The 12,134-nt window shown below is 35.2% G+C and overlaps 1 pseudogene; it reads right to left on the bottom strand.

Moving 5' to 3' along the window:
- Positions 1-1,044: 1,044 nt before the first annotated feature.
- LOC149155828 (E3 ubiquitin-protein ligase WAV3-like) lies at positions 1,045-2,881 on the bottom strand (annotated as a pseudogene).
- Between the last annotated feature and the right edge of the window lie 9,253 nt (positions 2,882-12,134).

Here is a 12,134-nt window from a genome sequence, read left to right as displayed (position 1 = left end):
AGGGTTGTTGAGTGGGTGGTGGGAGGTGGTGGCACAGGGAGGTCCATGTTGCCTGAATGAACTGCCTACATATACTATCTACTACACTATTGAGTTCTTCCTTCAAAGGAGGCAAATAGGGGGGATTCAAAGAGGACATGTAGGGAGGAAGACGATCAATGAAAAAAACTACAGACTACAACAATGTAGATTTTTACCAGCATTCTTTCCTTAATGCACTTTGAGAAAGATGTGAATCAATCTCCTTGGAAGATAAAAGAGCCATATAGGGGTACCTCTCCTCTCCAAAGGCAAAATCTCCAAGAGTGCAAAGGTTGTATAGGTAAGAGGTAAGCTTGAACAAAGTCTCTAGTTGAAGTGGGTGAGGTCCAAATCAACTTGTATAATGGCATGTGGAACTGTGTGCTTACATATAATCATCTAGTGGAGCATGATGGTTGATCTATCATCTGATCATCTCTCAATAAGTGTTCAACTGGCCTCACCCAAGTTCGGTCTAATTAGATCTTTGATCCATCCAATACAATTTGTCTAACAAGATAGTGAAAGAGTGCCATCATCGACGGATGTCTTGAAAATGAAATTGGAAGTGTTGCTTTTCGTAACAGCTAAAGACGTGTATCCCTTGCATATCCACATTTGAGAAGTTGGTCCCAAATTGAAAGGTGGCCTTGAAAATTGGACACCTAAATAACTTATTGAGAATAGGTAGGGTCATCTTAACTGATTCTCCTTTGTTGGAGAAATGCAACCAAGACATAGTATCTTTGGTTGCACTAAAAAATGTATTCTTAGCCTTACTAAGATTAACAACCCCAACTTACGAATGGAAAGCCAACGAATCAAGTTGTGACTGAAGACTCTCAAGAGAGGAAGCAATTAAGACCAAATCAATCAATGACAATAAGTACTTAGACCATGGTGTAAAATGCACCCTTCATTGGCATGTGTCATCTCCCTTAGAAACTAGTCAAGCTCATGATTCAATGTAAATCTTGATTAAGATGGGGAAAAGAGTGCAACCCTGTTTAAGCCCCTCAACGCTTAGAATAAGGTCAGAGAAGCCACCGTGTTTGCAAAACCAACTGATAACTGATCCATAAAGCATTGGGATGCCTGCAAAGCCCTTCTCCTAATCCCCAATACAAGTTGGGAACCTGTCAAATTAGCCATGTCTACCAGTGCTATAGCCTTTGCTATGTATTCTATAGTGCACAATTTGTTTCTTTTCTTGTCAACCTCAAGATAGACAACTTGTTCATTACTACTAACATATTTAGGACGTCGAATAGATAGTTATGTCACTAGTGTCAAAATAGTTTCTTATGAAATAAAATCCCTATAAGAAAAAATAACATTTAACATTTTCAATCATTAACAATGGTGCTCTCTTTAGGTTTTCTAGATGGAGGAAGCTTAACATGAACCAAGAAGTCCCTCTCCTCATCTGCATACAAGTCTCCAATATTTACCAATCCCTTCTTCCCATTGTCTAGAATATTTCCTACATAACTTCTTGCTTGTATGGTACTCAATTGCACTCATGAACTTGCATATGTGACAATAACCTGCATATGCAGAATCACCACACTCAACAAACCACCAATGCACTATGAAAAATAATCTTGAATGATACTTTCTATCTCAATGAAGGAAAATGTGCCACTTGAAGTCTCTGATATGGAATGCATTAATGTTGAATCATGATCCATCCCAAATCCAAAAGTGTGTACATGGATTTGTATGTTACACTGCTTTGTAGGTTTCCTTATTGATCCTGGTAACAAGGAATGATAATCCAAAACCCTCATGGAATTTGACAAAATGGAAAATTACCTGTGGTTTCCCACATTGTAGGTGTCTTGCCCATCTGAGATTAAAATGATACTACAAACAGGGTTCTTCTCAACCGGACTTCCAACACTTTGGCACCCTTTTTCAATCCTTCAACAATGTTGGTTCCACTAGTGGACACTAGGCCATTCACTTCTTGCAAAGAAAACTGTTGACCCCGCTCAAACATACGTTGTAGAGGAAACAAATGCCTAGCAGTTGATGAGAAGACAATGAATGAAAGACGGTCCATGGGGCCAACTTTATGAATCACAAAGCCCATAGCATGCTTTAATAGTGCCAATTTTGTTCCTTCCATGCTTCCACTAACATCAAGAACAATTACAAGATCAATGGGGGCTCGATCTCTGGGCATATCTGGGGTTTGGGATGGATTTCTAGTATTCCAAGTTCTTTGGCTTTGTTTCTATTTCTCACTAGATCATGGAGCTTTTAGATGTACCAGGACATTCTAATTCTCACGAAACTTTGATCATGGAATTGCAAAAAACTCAGAAAACATTTTTAACTATACATATGTACTATCAACTTCTCTGCCTTCAAGCCCTCCACTTCCTTGTGCCAATTTTCCTCTTGAATCTGTAGCCTATGAATTTCCTGTTGCTATCTCAATTTCAACCAAAGTAGGTTCATTCCCATTTTCCCCACCTAACCTGTTTTCTCCACTTGACCGATGCTCCAATGGCTCATGATCAACAAAACACAACAGGCTCTGTAACACGTCTTGCAGCTTCAATATGTGTGGGACGAGTAGGTGGAAAATGGGGTAGAATTGTCATCCAACCATTTTTATTTTGTGGCCAATCCAAAGGACTTATTCATGCTTTGCAACACAGTGGTTTTGAATGAATCACTTTCAAGGGAACTTATTTCCACTTGACTTGACAAACTCGACATACCCTATTTCCATTGTTCAAATTGGAAGCAATGCAAGCAAACTGGAAAGTGTAGGAACACTCGCAGTAAATAAGGCATGGCCATGGCCTGGTTTCATTGCATCAAGACATATTGCACATGTTTTCTGCATCATAAAATGTATGCATTAGAGCGCCAAATCTATATACACAAAATCATAGTTTTACAATTTCTTCAAAACACCCCATAACCACAGTAGGAAAGTTCATCCAAAGAGATAAGAAGTTTAGAATTTCATGGTTATTTTTGCTAAGAAAATTAATCAACTCGAAATTTTTGGAGAGAACAAGTGATAAGGTGTGGCCACAAAAAGGAATTGCTATAAGCTAAATATGACTATCGTTTTGTCAAGAGAGATTTCTTTCAAATAGAATGGGTTTCCTAAGCAACACAATACTAAATTCCAGTATCTGTCTCCTTTTCTTTTCTTCTAGTTTCGAAGCAGTCTTGACCATCCATTAAAACCGAGAGAAGAAAATAAAACAACAAGAACAAAGGAAAAGGCTTGGCATTGTTTTTTTTCTAGCTTCTTCAATGATGACTTGTAAAGTGAAAATGCAGTCAATGGATTGGTGGTCCTTTCTGAAGCCTTCCCTTTAGCTCTGATATTGCTCTTCTCCAAATATATCGATTAGTGCATATCAATCACCTCATCAAAAAATATTGTGTTTTCTCAATCACAATAGCCCTCTTATTTTTCAGATCAATAATAATCCTAGATTTATGAATATGAAGAATAATGTGTCATGACTAGGATAAAGGGAATATTCAATATCATATTTCCATTTCTATAAATTGTATTCTAATCTATGGAGCTTTTACTTGATGTGTCTAATGTTAGTCATGTGTCTACAATGTTGGGTTTCAAATATATGATGAGGTTGAGACTTGAGCATGACTTGGATAAAAAATCAAGCTTCATTCTAACACATGTTGCATCTAGCCAGTATTTCACCTGCAACCATTAATAGCATAGATTATTTGATAGACAAGCATGCCATAACTGGGAACTGGTGGCTATAAAATCCTTTACTATGCCAATGTGGTGGACAAGGACCCTATAGAAATTGATTTCACTCCTTTTAGGTGATTTCTAAGCATTTAAGAGATGTTTAGATAGCTTTTACTATTTTTTTTGTTCAATATGTGCATGTCCCTGTTTTGGGGCCATTTTCTATCATGTTTTGGTGGTAATTTTGTTTTATTTATCTATTTATTTTATTATTATTATTATTATTATTATTATTATTTGTTTTGGTAGGTAAGCACCCAGGGGGGATTTGAACCAGTGACCTATCGCAAGGAGTGCCTTAACAGTGCACCAATTCACCGTCAATCCGAAGCCCCGTGGGCTATTTTATTATTGTTATTTTATTGTTATTGTTATCGTTATTGTTATTTTATCTATTTATCTATTTATTTTTTATTTTTTATTTTTTTTTAATTAATTAATTTATTTATTTTTTTAATTTTTTTTTTTCAGAAGGATAGACATGCTTCAAGGGTTGGAAGAGGCCGCACAACTCAACATCCCTAAAGATATCTCATATGAGGAGGAAAACAAGTATCTTTTGCCTGTGTGTGAGAATTTTGATGTGAAATGCCCTCCTCCTCAAACAACTACACAATTGTTGTACAAGGTTGGTCATGCATTGAACAAAATATTTGGAAAGTTGATGAGTGTATCTTAAATTGTTGTTTCTTTTCTTTGTGCAAACATTTCAAGTGATGTGTATGTTCATCAGGAATAGAAAGGGACAAAACATCTCTTATTTTTCTGGGGTTGTCTCTTTGAAAGTAGTAGCCATAATAGATTTTAAGAAGGATACATCAAATGTATCTTGGAATGTACGTTAACAATTCTAAAATTCATGCGTAGTTCTAACTTCTAACTCTCCCCCAGTAATTTGTTCAACAGAAAATAAGGAAGAAGTATGAAACAAACATCTTATTAATTTCAGTAGTAGCGAAAAACAACTAATGGAATTGTGAAGGTACATTGTAATATTCCATTTGTGGAGGCACCTAGTGAGTTAGTGGCAGAACCTCACACTCCATCATAATTAGTTCAAGTTAAAAATGAAGTACAAAATATAATAGCATAAAAGGGAAAGTCTAAAAGGATCAAGTCCAACAAGGTCGCAATGGACTCGAGAATCAAGGTTGCTCAACAAGAGTACAAGAACTCGTAAATGGAGGCCGCAATATATGTCAATGGGGAGTAAAAAGTGTTGTCATGTCCCAATGTCTGGGCAATATCATCAAATCAGGTCAGGTGATCAATTGGCCTAAAGAGTCTACTGAATGTATAAGATGCAAGTATGAGGTTTCAATAATGGTTGTACAAACATCCAATGCCGAATAAAGGATGAAGAAGCTTGTAATATTCTGACTGAAGAATATTCACATCTATTGTCATTGGCAGTGATGATGTTTCCTCCTCTGAGTATCACTGACTTGGGGTGTTTCTACTCCTTGACGTTCTATTCATATGAGTCAGTTTCTCTTCATGGAGGAGTGTTTTCATCTGATATATTAAACACCATGCTATCCAGGATGATACTTTTGAGTTCACCCACTTTGTAAATGATTTAGTTTTGGGTTGATACTTTTGACGCTATCTAGTCTAGGGTTTAGTTTTGGGTTTCTAGGTATTTGTAAATGCTCATGCTCTAGGCACTGGTTATTGTTGTTGATTGTTGTCTTTTGGAGTGACCTTGACGTATTTGATCATTTCTATCTTCTGAGAATAATTTAAGTTTGTTGTCCATGTCACTCATAACAAACTTCTCATTTCCAAATGACTGCTTGATAATCTGAGGGTGTGTCCTTGAGGTAATTTCACTGATAAAAAAACTAAAAATTTGCATAGTAGGGCTTCAAGTCAACAACAACAACATGCATATATGCAATTGAATGTTGAAAATAAGCACACAATTTTCTCAAATATGTGAAATGATCTATGTAGTCAATCATTGAAATATGTAAAAATGTACTTTAAATTACGTGCATGAATGGTCCAAATCCTTAGGTCTGATGGATGAGATGGATCATGGGAAAGTTCAATACCAGAAAGATAATATCAGATTAAATCTTGGGAAACTAGAGATCCTAAAAGTGAATCCTTGAGCAAAGAGAGCAATCACTGTATTAGTTGAATGCTCAACAATTAAAATTCTTCATAAAATTTTAGACCAAGCTTGTTCCAAGGAACCAAAAGAGACATGATAATATGTCACTACTTCATACCTTATTGAACTTTGAAGACCTCTAACAAAATTTATACAACTCGGAAGGTTGGATACAGAGGAAGAGAAACACTTACAAGGACACCAATATACTCAACAAACTTACACACCAGTTCTTTCACAGTCCCTATCAGTTCCTACTATGCATGCTTTACCATGTGATTGTCCTAAGTTGCAGACTGAGGTCTTCTATATTTAAACAATCACGAGCCATCCACTTTTCCCTCCTCATTGTTTATCAAGGACGATGTTAACCAGATATTGATATACATCCAATATAAGTCCTTGGTAGTTCCCAATAGAAAGAAACCAAGCGATATAGTCCTTAATGACTTAAATGACTTATAAGCTTGACCAGAAGGTCTTGTTCAATCTATTTGATTGAAAAAAGGCCCTATCAAGACTTCTGGTAAGGCCTTTTGAGAGTCCTTAACAACTTACAAGCTATTTAGTACACGCTGCGAAGACAAGGATGGTTGAAAAAGAGTGAAAGACACTAGGCAGTGATGATCTGCTCTTTCTCTTGCTTTTTAAGCCTGAATCAGCTCTAGATTTGTACAAGGCCAGTGCTTTTGTGATTCCAGTGGCCCGATTTTGTGATTCCAGTGCTTTTGTGATTACTAGTACATATTAGTATGAATGAAATGTTATGTTCATTAATCACACTATCCTTTACCAAACTGAGATCAGTATAACGTAGGTAGATCAATGATCAATGTGATACTCTATTACACTTACAAACACCTATATAAGATCATGTTAATACTACCAATATTGTGAATGTAAGGAAATAGGATAATAGCCCGGGATATCTGGCAGGAGTGACGTCCTGCCCTTATAGACCACCAGTGGGTGATTCCAGGTGGTCTAATTTTCCTTGACTAATGTTGATGAAAACACCTATATTCATAGATATCAAATAGTAATTGTTGTCCCACTATTGGTTTGAAAAATGAGTTATGAATGCGGTCCCGTTATTGGTTTGACAAATGAGTTATGAAAGGTTTCCCACTATCCTAAAAAAAAATAAAACCTCAGCATTGTTGGTTCAGCTTCACCAATTTTTTAGATAGAATGGAGGTCATAACAACAAGAGACAAATTCAGGTACATGATATCCATGCAACCTTAAAAGCAAGAAAGCAATGGAATTTCAAACTATGTTTGTTGTTGGCAATTTTCCATCTTTGCTTGTTTCTTTCTAAATCCAGTGGTTGTAGACATCATCTAAAGTGTGCATTATCTCTTTTTTTAAATGTCTTTCTAATCCTAATGATTGTAATCGATCTATTATTGTGATAATAGCATACAAATTTATGGGATAAATGCTTGGCACATTATTCCCAAATTTTTGTAGCACTGAACTCATATACTCCAAATGCTTGAGACAATCACTTTTCCCCATAAGAATCAAAGGACAAGCAATCACTGAAGGATAATTTGAAGAGCTAGCCATCCTTTTTATGATGCTTGAGAAATTTATTCCAATCGACTATCTTATGAATTCTCTACACTATATAGATTAAACATAAGCTATGCAGATTGTCTATTGATTTTCCCTTCTTAGTTTCTTCTTGATGAGTGAGCATGAGTTTCATGTGTGTCAAATCATAAGGAAGTTTTGAGCACAAGCCTCTTGCCTATTCCAACATGCCAGGGAAGATAATTTGAAATCCAATAGGGGTATAATCATCCTCGCAAACCATCCCTTGAATGTTTTCTCTTAAAAATTGTAAATATGTTTCAACATTTTGATTTCCAACATTTTCTAAGAGAAATTACACACTTTAGATTGTGACATAAACGATCCTTAATAATCAAGTACAAAATCTCCAGTATCCATCCAAGAGTTGATTGTCTATTAGGCGGGAAAGGCATTGTGGTAATAATGGCTGTTGAGATCTGTCCAAAGATGGGACCATGTAGAAGCAGAAGCAAATCCCTGTATGTTACCTATTTCTCTTAATATTCTCTTTATCCTTAAAATAAGTTCTTCTGCCATGATTTCTTTCTCATTCAGAATCACGATGCAGAGATATTGTAAAGTGGAACCCTACCAATTATACATTGGCCATCAAGAGCTCCTCCATATGATATCACATGACTAAAACTTTGTATTTCCCATTCTCCATCAACTCCTGGATCTAAATATGAAAACATATATGCTTCAGGATGATAATTCTTTTGACACCGAGGTGCGTTACTGCCAATCCTTGCCCCTGACACCATAAATTTGAAATTCCTTAAACTTGGTTGATAGTTAGCTTTAATACCATGCATATAAATGTATACCAGGGTCAAACCTCAAACAAAAGTTCAACTAGTTTCTCTGTAATGTGTCCTGATCACCCTACCAGGTGTATTTTCTATCAATTAGATACCCCTGGTAGCTTAATTAACCTATGCTCATGCTTACCTCATGAAACCCTCCTGAAGCTCCATCATCACCTCCTGTATCTCTGATGTATCTTGTAACTTCCCAACCTGATCACATAATTTTTTAAAGGGTGTTAGCTCAATGGGAGAGCACTTTCTTTACATGCAGGTGGTTGGTGGTTCGATTCCACTGTGCCCTAATATGAATTAATCAATGATATTATTCTTTATTTTTAATTAAATACATTTTATATTGATTTATATCAACAGTTAGATATATTTCTTGATTAATTGTTTTATATTGTCTTTAAAGAGATAAAAGGCATATTGTCTCTATAAAGGCAATATGTCTTTAATCCAAATTATTGTCTCTAGAGAGAAAACAAATAAAATTTTCTCCTAAGAGACAATAACACTTGTGTTTATATTAGAGGCAATTTTTTAAGACATTAACCTGCTTAAAGACGATACACAAGTTTTTTTTGTCTCAACTTAAGACAATTTACCCAAAAAAGTTGTCTCCTAAGTGACAATAACACTTGTGTTATAAATTGTCTTTATAGAGACAATTTTTTAAGACATAAACTTTGAGACATTAAGTTTGAGACGCCTGCTTAAAGACAATACCAAAGTATTTTTTTGTCTCAACTTAAGACAATTTACCCAAAAATTGTCTCAAATATTGTCTTAAAACCCCCCTCTGCATTGTAGTGTTATGTGCATTTGAAAGCCAAGAGTAAAACACACACACATGATGAAAATCCACATGGGGTTCCCATCCCAAATGGTGTGAGGTATAATTGGTATTTCACATTGGGGAGACCCCCTACTATTGGCGGAATATCCAACACTATCAACATATTAGTGCTAGAAGGAGGGAAACTGACAAGATGACCTTATGGAATCTATTTTTAAGTTTTTGATCTTAAAATGGCTCCTTCCCATATCTTTATTCTAGGTTGTTTTTTTTAAAAGGTAAATCTTTCAATCCCTAGGAATTTATTCAATCTCTTGTCAAAGAATAAGTTTGATGGTGAAGGGAAAATCAATGCATCTTAGCATATCTTACGATTTCTTGATATTTGTGTTGATAATGATGTTTATAATGAAATTTTGATATGTAGACGTTTCTTTTTCACCTTTCAAGGTCGCATCAATTCATGGTGTAAAACCTTGTGGTTCTATTCATTCTTTTAAAAAATTCATTGGTGAGTTTGTGACTACTTTTCAAGAGTCTATTTCTGAGGATTTATTTAAGGAAATTGATAAAATCATAATGAGATTGAATGAAGCAATCAATGATTTTTCCAATATATTTCTCAACATTTGTTATTAAATTCATGAGAAAGATAAAGATTGGTATCATTTGATAAGAGCGTTTCCACATTTACTTGGAATTTATGAGAGGGAATCTAAATCTGCATTGAATATTGACAATCAGAAATTAGAGGATTCAAATATTATGTTTCCTAATTTCATTATGCCTACTTTTGTTATGGGTGCAGGTTAGAGAAAACCTCGGATTTTGGAGGTAGAATGGTTCCCCCTGATTTCCCTATTCCTCCTTCGTCTTCACTATCAAATGAAATTGATTCTTGTGTCAATATGTAAATATTTGTTGATAATGAATCAAGTAACGAGGAAAAATTGCATGAAAAAGGGCAGAGTTCTCTTGATTCAGCAGCTCAAAGTGAGGTCTAATTATGACCATGTTGGGGAGGACCCCTACTATTGAAGAAATGTCCATCAATGTCAACAATAGCCAAATCCTACATCAAAGAAAAAGAATCACTTCTTCATTATGCTCACAAATCAAGTGGCATTCCTCCCCTTCATCCCCCTTTTTCATCTCATGGAAAAAGAAGAAATGCCCCTAGGTACAGGGAAGACTATAAAGGAACCAAAAAAAAGGAAGAAAAAGCAATATTTAGCTATTATAAGCTTTAGGTGACTTCTTATTTAACTTTGAATGGGTAACAACCATGGATGTTATTTTCCTACCCTCCATCCACTATTCTCAATGAAAGTCATCACTTGGAACATTTTGGGTCTTAATGGAAAATCCAAGCACAGACTATTTAATCATAAAATCAAGTAAGAACATCCTGACATCCTCATGATCCATGAAACCAAATTCTCTGCAAAAAATCTTCACAACTTTATTAAGATTATTTAGTGATATAGTGAAAACATAATCCAAGATGCCTTCGGTGCCTTCAGAGGCCTTGCTATCATATGGAACCCCTCAACCATCACCCTAAAAAACTCTTTTTTTCCAAGAATCCTTACTACCATCTTCCAACCCATTGGTTTTGACACATAATGCTTAATATCCAATGCCTATGGCTCAAGTTCCCCTCCATATCTCAAGTACATTATGATGTATCTCTAATTCAAAAATGTTTGGAAAAGTGAGAAAGTTGACAAACTATGTCTATGACATTAATTTTGGTATCTGAATTAAAGGACACCTCATCCCACTTAAAAGGTTGTTTAACCCTTTCATTATTGAAATATATGACAATGTTATAGTGAGGATGGAGATTAACATAAATATTAATTTATATTGGTGTCTTACTATTGTATATTATGCCTACTAGGCTTAGAAATACTACTTTATTAAACCCCTCTCTTGGTGAAAATATGCGTGTAATTGATGCAGGAGCATTTAGCTCAGAAATTTCATTTTATTTTAGTAGATATAGGGGGTATTGTGTTTTCAAGGAAGTTGGGTTCCTAAGTATTAAATAAATGTAATTATTAAGATTTTGAGTGATTTTAATGAGAGAAACTAGAATAGGGATTAATTAAGTATTGTGAGGATATTTGTAAATGTTCTCAAATGTAGGAGAACATGAGAGATGATGAGTGATGATGAGTGATTAGTGAGGATTGAGAGATTTTGAAATATTGTAAATTTTAGATTAGGATTTGGTTTCATGATTTTGGGGATTAAAGAGAATCCTTAGGATTTAGTTGAGTTGTTTAGCTCCTCAAGGGATCTTTGAGAGATTTTAGGACTTGATCAGTAGATTAAGGTTCTGAACCAGGAAATGGGTTACAGAACCTTTTGTATAAATGTAAGCCTAAAAGGAATAGAAGAGGGTTAGATAGCTAGGAGTTAGATAGAGAGAGTTAGTTCGAGAGTTAGATAGGATTTGATTGTAAGCCTATGAGCATGAAAGGAAAAGGCCACTGATTAGAAAATCAGGCAGAGAGAGAGAGACTCATTTTGTAATTATTTGTTAATATATACACATATATTTAATTCTGAATTGTGCATGTGTGAATTGAGTAATCGAATGATAAATTGTGTGTGAGTCAGATTAATTGCATAACATAAGTGTGCAGGGAATTCGAAAAAAAATTCGAGAGAGATGAAGTGCAGAGAGTAGTGTTATGGGGTTGCACACAAACAGTATTGGAGAAAATCCTTAATGGTCATAGTGAAGGGAGAGCTATAAGGTTTCCTAAAACCTAAGGATTTACGAAGGAAGTGTAAAGGCATGAAGAAATGAAGTAATGGAGTGAAGATCGGGATCCAAACAAGTGAATATCATAAGGCGAGAATAAATACATAGACAGAGAAGTGAATAGACTTTTACACAGGAAGGAACAAAAGAACATAGCAGCAAAGCATAGTCGTTGGATCAGTCAGATCAATGAACAAGAATGAGGGAGATAGACAACTAAGATTAAGTCAAGCAAAATAAAGTCAAGAAATGAAGAGATCATATGAAAG

This window comes from Pinus tabuliformis, chromosome 9 (assembly GCF_031772625.1).
Source record: "Pinus tabuliformis cultivar Carrire ecotype Pingquan chromosome 9, CPIR1, whole genome shotgun sequence".
Taxonomy (NCBI): Eukaryota; Viridiplantae; Streptophyta; class Pinopsida; order Pinales; family Pinaceae; genus Pinus; species Pinus tabuliformis.
This window is presented reverse-complemented; position numbering and strand designations above follow the sequence as displayed.